Raw genomic sequence first — 5,578 nt, 5'->3', positions numbered from 1 at the left:
TCTTAAAAAAATCATATTCGCAAATCGGCGCGCACGCGGAAGGCACGCGCACGCGCCGTTGAGACGTCTTGCAATGTGCGCGGAGGCGTGATGTACGTGTGCGCGCCCATGAAGATCTTGGCTTAGCCGCTTCTCAAGCCGGCTCTTGGCTTCGGCTCCACGTAGCCGTATCCGCGCGGGCACGCCAGGTGCGCGCATGCGCCTATGCGGAAATTCCCAAGGCTTAATCCTCATGCTTCCTTTCTTCGTACCCATCTTCCTTCTCTCTTTCGGTCCATTCCTATTCTATATCCTGAAACCACTTAACACACAAGTCACGGCATCGAATGGCATCAAGAGAAGATTAGAGATGTATCTATTTTAGTGCAAAACAGGCATGTTTTCATTCATGAGGCAAAACTAGGGAAGGAATGCAAAATCTTGTATTTTCATATGGAAAGTGTGTGGAATCATTGATAAAACCCCTGAAATCATCACAAGATAAATCCTCAAATTGGGGTTTGTCAGGAGTTCAGTAATTTTCTTACTCAGCTGACCCAATTGTGCCTCCAAATTTCTAATGGAGGACCTTGTTTTAGTCATAAAACTTTGAGTGGTTTTGATTAGATCAGAGACAATGGTTGTTAAGTCAGAGGGGTTTTGCTTAGAATTCTCTGTCTGTTGTTGAGAAGATGATGGAAAAGGCTTGCTATTGCTAAACCTGTTTCTTCCACCATTATTGTTGTTGAAACTTTGTTGAGGTCTCTGTTGATCCTTCCATGAGAGATTTAGATGATTTCTCTATGAAGGGTTATAGGTGTTTCTATAGAATTCTCCCATGTAATTCACTTCTTCCATTGCTAGGTTCTCAGGATCATAAGCTTCTTCTTCAGAGGAAGCTTCCTTAGTACTGCCTGTTGCTGCTTGCATTTCAGACAGACTCTGAGAAATCATATTGACTTGTTGGGTCAATATTTTATTCTGAGCCAATATGGCATTCAGAGTATCGATCTCAAGAACTCTTTTCTTCTGAGCTATCCCATTATTCACAGGATTCCTTTCAAAAGTGTACATAAATTGGTTATTTGCAACCATTTCAATGAGTTCTTGAGCTTCTGCAGGCGTCTTCTTCAGATGAAGAGATCCTCCAGCAGAGTTATCCAATGACATCTTGGATAGTTTAGACAGACCATCATAGAAGATTCCTATGATGCTCCATTCTGAAAGCATGTCAAAAGGGCACCTTCTGATTAATTGCTTATATCTCTCCCAAGCTTCATAGAGGGACTCACCATCCTTCTGTCTAAAGGTTTGGACTTCCACTCTAAGCTTGCTCAATTTTTGAGGTGGAAAGAACTTTGCCAAGAAGGCATTGACTAGCTTTTCCCAAGAGTTCAGGCTTTCTTTAGGTTGTGAATCCAAACATGTCCTAGCTCTGTCTCTTACAGCAAAAGGAAAAAGCATAAGTCTGTAGACTTCAGGGTCAACCCCATTGGTCTTGACAGTGTCACAGATTTGCAAGAACTCAGCTAAGAACTGATGAGGATCTTCCAATGGAAGTCCATGAAACTTGCAATTCTATTGCATTAGAGAAACTAATTGAGGCTTAAGCTCAAAGTTGTTTGCTCCATTGGCAGGGATTGAGATGCTTCTCCCATAGAAATCAGGAGTAGGTACAGTAAAGTCACCAAGCACCTTCCTTGCATTGTTGGCATTGTTGTTGTTTTCGGCTGCCATGGTTTCTTCTTCTTTGAAGAGTTCTGTTAGGCCCTCTAAAGAGAATTATTCTTTAGCTTCTCTTAGCTTTCTCTTCAAGGTCCTTTCAGGTTCAGGATCAGCTTGAACAAGTATGCCTTTATCTTTGTTCCTACTCATATGAAAGAGAAGAGAACAAGAAAGTAGGGAATCCTCTATGTCACAGTATAGAGATTCCTTGAGGTGTTAGAGGAAAAGAAGAATAGAAGGAGGAGGTGGAGAAAAGAATTCGAACATATAAAAAGGAGGGAGTTCGAATTGTACCTTGAGGAGGAGTCTTAGTCCCTTAAATAGAAGGATGTGAAAAGAGGGGAAGAATTTTCGAAAATTAATTAAAAGATTTTAAAAAAAAATTTGAAAATTTGATTGAGATTTTTGAAAACTAAGATTGGGAAAGAAATAAAGTGATTTTTGAAAAAGATTTTGAAATTAGAAAAAGATTTGATTGAAAAAATTAATTTCGAAAAAAGATGTGATTGAAAAGATATGTTTGAAAAGATATGATTGAAAATCAATTTAGAAAAAGAAAGTTTTAAAACTAAAGTTGATTACTTGACTAACAAGAAATTAAAAGATATGATTCTAAAATTTAAAATTTGATCCTTTCTTAATAGGCAAGTAATAAGTTGAAAATTTGAAGTAAATCTTGAATTGAAGCAAGGATTTTTGAAAATAGTAAAAATAAATGTAAAATGGAAAGAAATTGATTTTGAAAGAGATATGATTGAAAAGATATGATTTGAAAAAGATTTGATTTTGAAAAATTTTGAAAACTTGAAAAAAATGTGAATTAAAAACAAAATCTTCCCTCTAGTGTCATCCTGGCGTTAAACGCCCAGAATGGTGCCCATTCTGGCATTTAACGCCCAAATCTCTACCTTTTTGGGCGTTAAACGCCCAGCCAGGTGCCCTGGCTGGCGTTTAAACGCCCAGCCAGGTGCCCTGGCTGGCGTTTAAACGCAAGTTTTCCTTCTTCACTGGGTGTTTTGAACGCCCAGCTTTTTCTGTTTGATTCCTCTGCTGACTGTTCTGAATCTTTAATTCTTTGTATTATTGACTTGAAAAGACATAGTTTTAAAAATATTTTTGAATTTTTGATGATGGGAATCAATAAAAATGCAACTAAGATCAAATAAACAATGCATGCAAGACACCAAACTTTAAATGTTTGTATACTAAGGACTATAACAATGTAAAAATGCATATGAAAAACAACAAAACACACTAAACAAGAGAATTTAAAGATCAGAGCAAGAAAATCATCAAGAACAACTTGAAGATTAATGAAGACACATGATGCATGTATTCAAAAATGCAAGAATAAAAACATGCAATTGACACCAAACTTAAAATTAGACAATAGACTCAAACAAGAAACATCAAATATTTTTGGTTTTATGATTTTATAAATTTTTTTGTATTTTTTTTTTGAAATTTATATAGAAAAGAAAATAAAGAGAATCAAAACTTTTAATAAGAATTCCAGGAATCATGCAATGTTAGTCTAAAGCTTCAGTCTAAAAAGATTAGACATGTTTGGCCAAGCTTCAGCAGGACATTACATTCAATAGCTAAATTGATGAGAATCAATCAGCTTTTGTGATGGTGGGAGCATCACCTTGAAATTCTAGAATTCATTCTTAAAAATTCTGAAAAGTACCTAATCTAAGCAACAAGATGAACCGTCAGTTGTCCAAACTCGAACAATCCCCGGCAACGGCGCCAAAAACTTGGTGCACGAAATTGTGATCATCAACAATGGCGCCAAAGACTTGGAGCTCTCAAACGTGAATCACACTTTGTCACAATTCCGTACAACTAACCAGCAAGTGCACTGGGTCGTCCAAGTAATAAACCTTACGTGAGTAAGGGTCGATCCCACGGAGATTGTCGGCTTGAAGCAAGCTATGGTCATCTTGTAAATCTCAGTCAGGCGGATTCAAATGGTTATGGAGTTTAAGGTGATGAAAATAAACATAAAATAAAGATAGAGATACTTATGTAATTCATTGGTGGATTTCAGATAAGGGTATGAAGATGCTTCGTTCCCCTTGAACCTCTGCTTTCCTATTGCCTTCTTCCAATCATTCATACTCCTTTCCATGGCAAGCTTTATGTTTGGCATCACCGTTGTCAATGGCTACATCCCGTCCTCTCAGTGAAAATGGTCCTGATGCTCTATCACAACATCGGCTAATCAGCTGTTGGTTCTCGATCATGTCGGAATAGGATCCATTGATCCTTTTGCGTCTGTCACACGCCCCACAATCGCAAGTTTGAAGCTCGTCACAGTTATCCCTTCCCAGATCCTACTCGGAATACCACAGACAAGGTTTAGACTTTCTGGATCTCAGGAATGGCCGCCAATAATTCTAGCCTATACCACGAAGGTTCCAATCTTAGATCAGAAACCCAAGAGATACGCATTCAAGCCATTGCTAGTAGAACAGAGGTGGTTGTCAGGCACATGTTCATAGGTGAGAATGATGATGAGTGTCACGGATCATCACATTCATCAAGTTGAAGAACAAATGAATATCTTGGAGAAGAAATAGACTTGAGTTGAATAGAAAAACAATAGTACTTTGTATTAATTCATGAAGAACAGCAGAGCTCCACACCTTAATCTATGGTGTGTAGAAACTCCACCGTTGAAAATACATAAGAACAAATAGTGTAAGCATGGCTGAATGGCCAGCCTCAAAGGTCTAAGGACTAAACGTCCCAAGATTTTTTTTGTCAAATACAATAGTAAAAGGTCCTATTTATAGAGAACTAGTAGCCTAGGATTACAGAAATCAGTAATTAATGCAAAAATCTTCTTCCGGGCCCACTTGGTGTGTGCTTGGGCTGAGCATTGAAGCTTCCATATGTAGAGACTTTTCTTGGAGTTAAACGCCAGCTTTTGTGCCAGTTTGGGCGTTTAACTCCAGCTTTTGTGCCAATTTCGGAGTTAAACGCCAGAATTCTTAAGCTGACTTGGAACGCCTGTTTGGGCCATCGGCAAAGTATGGACTATCATATATTGCTGGAAAGCCCAGGATGTCTACTTTCCAACTCAACTGAGAGCGCTCTAATTGGGCTTCTGTAGCTCCAGAAAATCCACTTTGAGTGCAGGGAGGTCAGAATCCAACAGCATCTGCAGTCCTTTTTCAGCCTCTGAATCAGATTTTTGCTCAGGTCCCTCAATTTCTGCCAGAAAATACCTGAAATCACAGAAAAATACACAAACTCATAGTAAACTCCAGAAATGTGATTTTAAATAAAAACTAATAAAAATATAATAAAAACTAATTAAAATATACTAAAAACATACTAAAAACAATGCCAAAAAGCATATAAATTATCCGCTCATCAGTAACATTTCATATGCTTTGTTTACTTTCTATGTATGCTTTGTTTAATTTCAATAAATTGGCATATGATTACATTTTAAGTTTGGTGTTACACTGCAACACTTTGTTTTCAATCCCACTGGATGATTGCATCAAATCTGAATTGAAAGTGTCAAACTAAGATTCTAAGTTTGGTGTGCCACTTATTTTCTATGCAAGAAATCCAGCAACACCACTTGTCTGCATAATCATAATGCCTCTGCACTGTTAGTCTTTTCTTTTGGTTTGACACTTTGTTATTCTGTTTACTTTAGTTATTTCTTTGTTCTTAATGCTTTCGTTTATTTTGCTTCTTGACTGTTTTTATTAAATACCTCACCAAGAAATTCTTACTCATGACAGATTCTTGGCTTGGTGATTGTATTTAACATATAACAGTACCTTGTGTTTAGTTTTAGTTCAAATAAATTGATATATGGTTTCATTCTAAGTTTGGTGTTGCTATGAAA

The 5,578-nt window shown here is 37.3% G+C and overlaps 1 non-coding gene across 1 annotated transcript; it reads left to right on the top strand.

Annotated features, from left to right (window-relative positions):
* The first annotated feature begins 1,203 nt into the window (after window positions 1-1,203).
* On the top strand, window positions 1,204-1,311 carry LOC112760253 (small nucleolar RNA R71). The gene has a single exon (XR_003180702.1). It is a non-coding gene; the product is annotated as a small nucleolar RNA R71 (small nucleolar RNA).
* Window positions 1,312-5,578: the final 4,267 nt, after the last annotated feature.

The sequence above is a fragment of the Arachis hypogaea genome, chromosome 16 (genome assembly GCF_003086295.3).
Source record: "Arachis hypogaea cultivar Tifrunner chromosome 16, arahy.Tifrunner.gnm2.J5K5, whole genome shotgun sequence".
NCBI classification, from domain to species: Eukaryota; Viridiplantae; Streptophyta; class Magnoliopsida; order Fabales; family Fabaceae; genus Arachis; species Arachis hypogaea.
This window is presented reverse-complemented; position numbering and strand designations above follow the sequence as displayed.